The following is a 10,499-nucleotide window of genomic DNA, read 5'->3' as shown; positions in this document are numbered from 1 at the left end:
GGCTGCTTTCATGAAAAACTCTTTAAACTTTCATTTCTTCACACGCCTCTGCTCTCGTGTTCCGCTGATTCCACTTCATGATGGTGACGCGGCGTCCTTTGCTTCCACCTGCAGTAGTAGACGGCAAAATCTTATTACGCCATTCTAGATTACCTCACAACCCCCACAGGACGCTAGATTAGTAGATTAACAGTGACACAAATACAGATTAAAACAAAGGCAGCACGGCAGCACTACGACCTCCCCTGAATATTAAACCCAACTAATCTTCATATGTTCAGTGCCATGAGGATATTTCATGGTTCACTGGAATTTCTTTAAATGGTGGAAAAAAATATTATTTTTTAAAATAATTTTTCAATCATTTGTATAATGAAAGGTTGTATTTTTATATTGGAATAAAAATAATTTCTATATTAAAGGTTTGGATTTGTTTTTATTAATAATTAAAGTAAATATTTGATTTTTTTTTATTTGATGCATTTTATACAAATATAATTTCATATTCAAATTGCAATAATTAAAAATTACATTTTAAAATCAATATCAACATGTTAGTATAATGGTGAACATTTTTCTGTAAATGTTTTCTTTTGGATTTTTCTATTTTTATTTAAAAAAATAAAAATGAATGATTGGAATTAGAATATCAAACTCTGCATGTAAAAAAATGAACGTGTAGAAGAATTTCGAAACAAAAACTAAATCAATTATTAGAAGAAAATAAATCGATGAATATCGAAATTATTGAATTTAATTATTAAAAAAGATATTAATTAAGTCCATGCTTTAAAAAAGACATTTCAATGCAAATAAAAGTAATAATGTAATAAAAACGAGACGTGAGCAGTGACCTTAAACTCGTTCCAAAATTCAAAATAAAAGATAATATGCGTAAAATCCACTATTTAATGTTTTTCAATTCACATGAATATCTTCATTTTCTTGCATTTTCATGTGACTTATGAGATATTGCCATTAAAAGCTTGTTTGAAGTCCGAATAATTGTATTATATATATATATATATATTTTTTAAATGTGTATCACATTATTGTGTTTAATTATATAGTTTAAATGGTTTAAATGTTGTTGTTTTTTTACAGACACACTAAAATGGTAACAGCTTACTATAAAATGCAAAAAACAAATGCTTGTTTAGCAAAAGACAGAACAGAGTAGTCGAGGTAGTAGAAAATCATTAATGAATAAATAGTTATACAAGAAACAACACGCAAAAGCTGGATGTCTAGCATTGAAATAAAAGACACAATCAATGATAATAAGAAATAAAATAATAAAAGTTTAATAAAACATTCGTGAAGGTTCTTCGGTCAGTAGAAGAAGAAAAATAAACATTTTTATTTGAGTAGTAGAAATCGAAAATAAAACAACGTTATCTCGTCACTATCTTTGTAATAATGTGTTTGGACGTAGTTTAAAAAAATAAAATAAACGAATAAAAAAAAAAAACTGAAAGCGGTCACGTGAATGTTACGTCACCGTCCGTTTCCCACAATGCATCAGACTGTGTATAAAAGCTTGTGGCACTGCCTTCCGGGTAACTTGAGTGTGTGTGTACGCGTGTGTTTGAAAGGGTGAGTGCGCGTGAGAGAAAGATTGATTGTAAGTATGTTTGTGTGCACGTTTGTGGTTATTTCTTTAGGAAAAAAAAAATCTACACAGTGATCTTATTTGATCCGAACCGAGTTGGCTCTGCTCGGTTCGGAGATGATAGTAACCGGCTTGCTAGCTTCGAGGCTATGAGTGCAGGCGCACGAGAGTTCAGGGCCGCCACCATCTTTGTTGTGGCAAGAGGTGATGAATCGATCAGATATACTAGTTGGACTTGTGTTCGGGATCTTCTCGAACCTCAAGTCTGACCATGAGTACATCAGCGATCCTGATCTTCCCGCAACAAGGCCAGTGGTTTGAGCTCGTGTTGTACTCGAAGAGAACTCGTGTTAGTACTGTGTTAAATTCAAATACTACTGCAAGTTAATAGTCTGTATTATAGTGTATTCCTTTATTCCACGGTGCTCCCTGTATATGCTTTTGTGTGTTTACCGTACATTCACGTTGTAACTTTATTTACTTTTAATTTAAATAAACTGTTGTAAATCACTTCAGCGTCGTCCATCTGCAAGATTTGTTTCTCATTCGATGTTTGGTGTGTTTGTCCTGTACGAGATGCCGTAGGTCTAAGAGTGTGCGCGCCATTTTTGTTTTTTGTTAAGTAAAGTATTATTGCTTTGCTAACGTGGCGAAATCTTTCTAAACAATACAAGTTAGTTTCTGATTATCCAATTAATTTTCTTTAAAAACTTGCTCCTTATACAGGAAACCTGATGCACATTAAAAGCCACAAGATGGCGCACAAGAGCGGGTTTAGATGGACGAACCCCAGCACGTTATTATGATAGTTGGGAATAAATTACACGTTTCCTGTGTTTATCCAAATATCATGAGGTGCACAAAATGCCCACATACAACTGCGACTCCCTGTTTGATTGACAAAACAAACTGCATTATTGTCAGGTTATACCTTAAGATTAATGTTCTGATACTTAAACCAGATGCTCTTCCTGAACTGCGGCCTTGGTATTAAATAACCACAATTTCAATTGTCACAAGAATAAAGTGGATCTAAACTGTAGCTATTTATTAGCCTTTTATCTTGATGCAAAATCTGTCAAAAGCGTGTGAGAACCTGAAGTCAAATCATAGGTTCGAATCCCAGGGTTTACAGAGCGTCACTTAGAAGGGGCTTCTTGCTAGTGGTTGAAAAATGGGGTCTCAATCTGTTAAGGGGGTGAAGGAGTGCGATGGTCATCAAGATAATGAATGAAAAATGTAATGATTTAAACACTACAATTTATATTGGTTAGGGTGCAAAATATACCACGATAATCCTACGTGTCTTTAAAAGAGAATTTGGTGTGTCAAATACTCACAAAAAAGTTGAATGAGATGAAAGAAAAAAAAGTATTGTAAACCCTTATTCATTAAGAGTTGAGGCAGTAATGAATAAAACATGTATTTAAATGTGTAGTATGTTAAAAAGGTATGCTGTGATTATAATAAATAAGTTGGAATTGATAGTTTCATCAATTTTCATACATTTTTAATTGTCAATATAAATAAAACAACACAGCTAATAAATACAAATGCTTTTTTTTTTTCTCAAACTTTGATTATAATTTGTCTTTCACTTCAGTTGAACTACGTGGGTTCAACTGACTCAGTTACAAACAACGTTTCGTAGATTATTTAGTAAATTATTCTTTCATAATAAGGAGTTTACATGATTTTAAACCTTTAAACAACCTTTGAAATATGTGAAGCATCTTTCACTTCCGTCCAAACCACGTACAGAATCAACTATATTTTTCAATGTTCTACGGATAATTCAAATAAGCTCAAATCTTTACGTAAATGAATAATTTTGACGTGGATTCAAATTCATCTGATCTATATAATAATTAAACATCGAAGTTTCAGCAGATTCGCAATGGACGATGTATGTTTTCTTTGATCCACCAGAGGGCGCTCTAAGAAATCACAAACCGGATGTCGTTGCCGCCAGGTTAGCTCCGCCCACCTGCGCGGTCCCAGTCACGTGACCAAACCAGCTGATGCTCCAGCTTGAACAACATTGAAGATGAAAACTTCCAACATGCTCATGACCCTGGCTTACTGGGACATCTGCGGGTGAGAACGTTGACTTTCTACACAACTACAGCAGCTGAGAACCATGTTGTGACTTAAACTCATATTAATGTCGAAACTAGCGTTTATTAAAAGTCGTGATTCTATTTTATATTTATATTCATTAACTTTTGTCCTGAAGTTTGTAAATAATACAATAGAACTGAGTCTTTCTCGTTCATGCATGTGTTGAATTAAAGTCACTTTCCCTGTAACTGTAGTCGCTGCTAATGCTAAAGCTAATGCGAACACCTGACACTAATCAGGTCAAAGGTCAGAAGCACATTATCCACATTTGCAGAAGGTCAACTATTGTAATGGAGAAGTTTATTCATTATTTAAGGTTTAAAGTTAGAAAAATGTTTCAAGGTTTTTACTTTTACGTTTGTTCACTTTATTTCTCGCAATTAAATGTTTCTAAATCTGGTCTTAAATGTGTCAAAAAGCTTTTAAAGGCTGAGAAAGAAAAATCACTGTGTGCTTGAAAATACGTTCATTTCTCACATTTATTTATTAAAGATTGAAACAAAATGAATATTGGTTTATAGAGAATGAAATGTTTATTTATAACAGGCCTGAACAAGGAACCACATGAACAAAACATTTTATATATATATATATATGAATAAATAAATGTTTTAAATGTAGACTTGATATTTGCTGAGGATAAAGAAAAGGTTTATAAGAAGTTCAGTATTTGTATCTTGGTGTCGATAATACGATAATAAGGGACTGATCAGACTTTTATGAACAACAACGTTATGAAGATGTTTAGAGCAACTCATCGTCTTCTCTGCTACACATAAAGTAGGTTTTGCAAATAAACTTGAATAAAATGATCATATATTACAACAATAAAACTGATGTAAACAAATCCAATAAACTGAATTAGTTTTGTCGTGATTCTGAAATTTGGATCATTTGATCCATTAAACATGATGAAATGATTGTAACGTGAAGTAAGTTAAATTGTTTAACATTGTTGCGACCTAAACTTGTGTCATTATATATATATATATATATATATTAATGTTATTTATCATTGATCGCCATGAAGTCATTTTTATTTATTTAACCTTTATTTAACCTGCATTAAACTCACAGTGAATTAAAGCAGATTCTAGTGATGACAGGCGTCGTCTAAATCTTCCCCGTTTTTTATTTTGTTTCAATTAATTTCAATGTAAAGTGAATATTTATTGTCTTATAAATATTTTTATATTATACTTTCGAAATTACTAATACATCGGTCGAATGATTATTATTGTAATACAAAATAATTTGTAACAAGTATGAGCATTTTTTTCAATGAAAAGATGTTGAAACTATTGAAATACTTCCTTGTTGTTACGTGTCAATGCCGTTTGAGGGCGCTGTTTAAGGCCTCGGAGCAGAATTTAAATGAAAAGCGAACAACAAACTCTAGAAACACAGACTTTGGTTTAAGTTGAACACAATGTTTTTTTGTTTCCCTCGTTTAAGTAAATATCTTGTTTTTTGAGGACAAAACTAGGATAAAATGCTAACAAACATCTTAAAGTTGTGTTTAGTGTCTTAGAAACATCTGAATGTATTGAGACTTCACTTATTAGATTCTGTTGTTGTTGTTGTAAACGTGTAGTTTCATTGATTGTTCTTCTATTTAGTCTCCAGCTGGCTCAGCTCGTCCGCCCCCTGCTGGAGGTCACTGGTACTGGGTACGAAGACAGGAAGTCCAGCTCTTGAGAAGATTGTCGAACATATGTGACGGAGATTGAACCTTCAAGGTCGTCATGAGATCCATCGCTTGCTAACACCACCTGTGAGTGTCTTCAGTCGATCCATGAACTCTGGTTTGGTCCTAATGTCTCCTTCTTGAACAGGTGGTGAGACTGAAGAGCAGAAGGTGTGCGAGCACATGATGGTGATGGACTTCAGAAACATCTGGGTGAGGATGAGCTTCTGTGACTGTTGTATTTGACCTTTGACCTGCAGAGTTGTGACATCCTCTGTTCTCCACCACAGGAGCATCTGAAGCTGCTGCATGGAGAACCTGAGGAGTCTTCATGCTTTTCTTCAACTTCCTGGGTGACAGGAAGCGGTTCCATGAAGATCAAGTGTCCCTCACTTGATCTTCATGGAACCACTTCCTGTTGGGGGAGGAGGGGATATAGTGGGGGCCGCAGAGGGGGGAGGAGAGACCAATTTTTGATGCCATAGTTTTTCAGATGCAAAATAAAAGTATAACCCCCTCCTTTTGCTCTCTCGATCTTTCGGGGGAGGACACGGCCCTACTACCCCGGCTCGCGCCCGGTCTGGTTTGCTTCAGCTCCCCAAGTGAAGGGTGGGATTCGAACCCTGAGCTTGTGAGGCTCAGAGAACCGCCAGTCGGTTGATCTCACCACTACACTAGATCACCTTCACAGCAAATATTTTCGTTTTGTTTTATTTGACCTTCACTCTCAGTCAAAATCTCAAAACTAAGGTAGCAGCTGGGTCTTGAACCTATGACCTCTGGTTGTTCATGCAGAGAGTCTGACCACTAGACTAGAACACCTTCACTATTCATTTTTTGGTTTTGTTCTATTTGACCTTCACTCTCAGTCAAAATCTCAAAACTAAGGTAGCAGCTGGGCCTTGAACCCATGACCTCTGGTTGTTCATGCAGAGAGTCTGACCACTAGACTAGATCACCTTCACTCTTCATTTTTTGGTTTTGTTCTATTTGACCTTCACTCTCAGTCAAAATATCAAAACTAACATAGCAGCTGGGCCTTGAACCCATGACCTCTGGTTGTTCGTGCAGAGAGTCCGACCACTAGACTAGATCACCTTCACTCTTCATTTTTTTGGTTTTGTTCTATTTGACTTTCACTCCCAGTCAAAATCTCAAAACTAAGGTAGCAGCTGGGTCTTGAACCCATGACCTCTGGTTGTTCATGCAGAGAGTCAAACCGCTGGACTAGATCACCTTCACTGTTCATTTTTTGGTTTTGTTCTATTTGACTTTCACTCTCAGTCAAAATCTCAAAACTAAGGTAGCAGCTGGGTCTTGAACCCATGGCCTCTGGTTGTGCATGGAGAGAGTCCAACCACTAGAATAGATCACCATCCTGCTTTGTTTTTTGGTTTTGTTCTCTTTGACCTTCACTCTCAGTCAAACTGTCAAGACTAAAAATAAAGCCAGGCCTTGAACCCAAGACCTTTGGATGTCTATGCAGAGAGTGCTACCACTGGACTAGATCTCCTTCACAGATAATGTTTTGGTTTTGTTCTATTTGACCTTCACTCGCAGTCAAAATCTCAAAAGTAAGGCAGCAGCTGGGTCTTGAACCCATGACCTCTGGTTGTTCATGGAGAGAGTCCAAACACTAGACTAGATCACCTTCACGCTTCATTTTTTGTTTTTGTTTTATTTAACCTTCACTCTCAGTCAAAATCTCAAAACTAAGTCAGCAGCTGGGTCTTGAACCCATGACCTCTGGTTGTTCATGCAGAGAGTCAAACCGCTGGACTAGATCACCTTCACTGTTCATTTTTTGGTTTTGTTCTATTTGACCTTCACTCTCAGTCAACATATAAGACAAAAGAGAGACATTGAACCCAAGACCTACGGATGTCAATGAAGAGAGTCTGACCACTTCACTAGATCACCTTCCAACTTAACATTTTCGGTTTTGTTCTATTTGACCTTCTCTCTTGGTCAATAGCTGTAGACTAAAGTAGCAGCTGGGTCTTGAACCCATGACCTCTGGCTGCCCATGCCAAGAATTTAGCGACTACGCTAGATCAACTAGACTCTGTTTAGTTGCGTTTGGACGCCTTTGACCTTCACTCTTGTAAATCTGTTGGTAGAGAAGTAAGGAACGTGCAGAGATTTTGCCAGTGAGCTAATTCACCACATAGATGTCTTTCTGCCAACTTTTCTTTCCCAACAATTCAATAGTTGATGAAAATTTGAGTGAAATGAAGGATTTGAACCGGTAGCTGTCCTGCACCTCCACTCTGAGATGCAGATGTTAATCACAATGAGGTTTTCAGCAACACAAGTGAATTTTCGATTCTAATATTTGTTCAACTAACATGAACAAATCCGATTGTTTAAATGTACCTGACAGGGACTTGAACTCACGACCCACCGAGCATTGAGCAGAGACTACACTATCAGACCACAGGAGGTCATGAGCTCAATAAGAATTCTTATGCTCATGTCCTCAAATAAGATTGAGAACCTACATGAAGATTCAAATGCTGCACCTTTCTAAAATAAGATAGAACATTATATACATTTTCAGCTTTTATTTTTTGTTTACTGATCAAACCAAAACAGTTCCGCGATTGTCCAGTAGATGTCGTCACGTTGAACAAGATATGTACTATGGGGTGTTTTTTTTTTTGGAACAAAAAGTCTTGAGAAAATGTTTCCTTGACAACCAGACGACGAACAAGCAGCTGTGGATGGAAGTCGAACGTGTGACGAGGCTGATGCTCCTGCTGGGCTGCAGTGGTCAGTGGCTGCCCCGGACTTAACTCCACGTCATGTTGTGAAACACACACCAGTTCATTTCTCACAATCCAGCAACAACAATAGAAAACATTACAAAACATAAACTAAAAATATTGTATTCAAGAATTAAAGTGTTGAATTTATTCTCATTAATACATATTTCTGGAGCATTAAAATAAACCCACCTGCAGTTGTTGGTCTGTGTCGGTACCATAGAGCGCCGCCTGCTGGACAGGTGCTGCAAGACACCCTAGTGTTTGAGGAGAACGCATCATTTTTTTAAATAGAAGTACACGATTAAAAAAATTGACAAGAAGTTTCCACATGTCGGAGAATCTCTACTTTTAGTCAGAAATATTGATTCGAGGAATTTTGAGGCTGAACCACCAAAAAAAACCCAAAACATATTGTGTTGAACTCACGACTCCATTTCCAGGTGCAGTGTTTGTCCACTAGATGGCAGTCGAGTCACAAGAACCGCATATTTTGCTTCTCTGCGCTTTATTTGGGATTTTTATCCGGATTCGCTCCGTATTTTTTTCAAATCTTATTAATGGATGGATGACAATATAAGCAGATTTATTTGGGAGAAACGAACTGAGTAGGGACAGGGTCGGCCCTCCCTGTAGGTGGACTACGTTTCAATTCACCCTGGTGTTATAAATGTGTCTTTAACGTCACTCAAATGTGTTTATGCTGATTTTCAGTTGTGTATTTAATTCAAGTTGACATGTTTTTCTTGTTACCATGACAACACAATAATACAAGAGAGTGTCTGATTTAGTGAATGAAAGTATCTTCTCTCGTTCTTTACCTTGAAAATATATGATAAATCTCAGATGAAAACTCATGAAGATTTGCTCAAAAGTACATCAGAAGACTTTGTTTTTGGATTTTTTTGTTCTTGTGGTGACGAGAGTAAATAATGAAATAAATATAAATGGAATCAAATTAGATTAAATAACATGGATTACACAAGTGTCATTAAAAATGAATAATTATTAAAAAATATATATATATATGTTTAAAAAATAATCAATTAAATTGAGTCGAGTAGAAAATTAATAAAATAAAACAAAATAAAATAAAATTTCTGATCCGGGCAGGAGACATGTATACATTAATAAAGTTTATTTAAAAAGTTTTAATTCAAGGGTCAAATAATATTAGCGTTGCTGTGTTACATAACATATTTTTTCATTTTACTTTTTTTTCCATTTAAAAATGGGTGAAACACAGATATTTATACTTACTTATAACATATTATGTTCTTCACAAAATATATATTACTGAATTGTACTTGAAAACGTTATTATGTCCTGTTTCTGATTGTTATTTGTGAAGTACTACATAGTTGTTTGTTCTATTTTATTTTATTATAAAGCAACTATAGGGCTACTCAGAACATAGAACCTAATTTCACAATAATTAATTTTAAATGTTGAGAATTCCAATAATGCTCTGCAACAATTACAAGTTTTACAATATTTGTTTCTTCAGAAATAAACCTTACATTTTTATTGTATTGTGTTGCTGATAAAACAGGACAGTTGTTGTGAGTTTTACCAACAAAAAAAAAGTCTAGTTAGTGAGTGTAGTAACTTGATATGGAGGTACTGCATAAGTGACATGAATTTGGTGACCATCAGCGCTTTCAATACGTTCATATTATAACGTTTTTATGAAAGAATTTAGAAGAAATTAATAAGAACTAATTAGTAAAGTAACATGATATGGATGATTGTGACAACATGTGCTGCCCATAACAGTTGTAATAAAAAAAATGGGTAATGAATAGTGCGTTTAATATATATATGAAGGTCAGTCATTTGTGGAAAAAATACGTTTGAAAGAAAGCCTGCTGGTTAAAATCAGACAACACATGTTTTTGCCGTTTGAGGGCGCTGTTGTCACTAAACCTGCAGGTGTCAAGTTATTAATGCAAGTTACTTGTTATTTATACTCACTATTAACGTGTAAAGTAAAAGGAGAGACAACTTCTTAAGTCACTGGCATAACCCCCTCCTTCTGTCTCTTGAGCTTCCGGGGGGAGGACACAGACCCTCCACCCTGGCTCGCACCCCCGGTTTGATTTGATCCAGATCCCATTACCGCTTGGAACCAAGGGTTGGTTGATCTCACCACTACACCAGATCACCTTCACAGCAAATGTTTTCGTTTTGTTTTATTTGACCTTCAAAACCTGGTCAAAATCTCAAGACCAGATACTCTCCCTGAACTGTGGCCTTGGTATTAAATAACCACAATTTCAATTGTCACAAGAATATTGACTAAAAACAAATGTAT

The 10,499-nt window shown here is 35.7% G+C and overlaps 1 long non-coding RNA gene across 1 annotated transcript; it reads left to right on the top strand.

Moving 5' to 3' along the window:
* Positions 1–5,357: 5,357 nt before the first annotated feature.
* Positions 5,358–5,809, top strand: LOC148059170 (uncharacterized). The gene is made up of 3 exons (XR_015709488.1): positions 5,358–5,507; positions 5,569–5,633; positions 5,711–5,809. It is a non-coding gene; the product is annotated as an uncharacterized LOC148059170 (long non-coding RNA).
* The last annotated feature ends 4,690 nt before the right edge of the window (positions 5,810–10,499 follow it).

Source organism: Callionymus lyra, chromosome 19, assembly GCF_982586985.1.
Source record: "Callionymus lyra chromosome 19, fCalLyr1.hap1.1, whole genome shotgun sequence".
NCBI classification, from domain to species: Eukaryota; Metazoa; Chordata; class Actinopteri; order Syngnathiformes; family Callionymidae; genus Callionymus; species Callionymus lyra.
The sequence above is the reverse complement of the archived record's forward strand: the minus strand, read 5'-3'. Positions and strand labels throughout refer to the sequence as shown.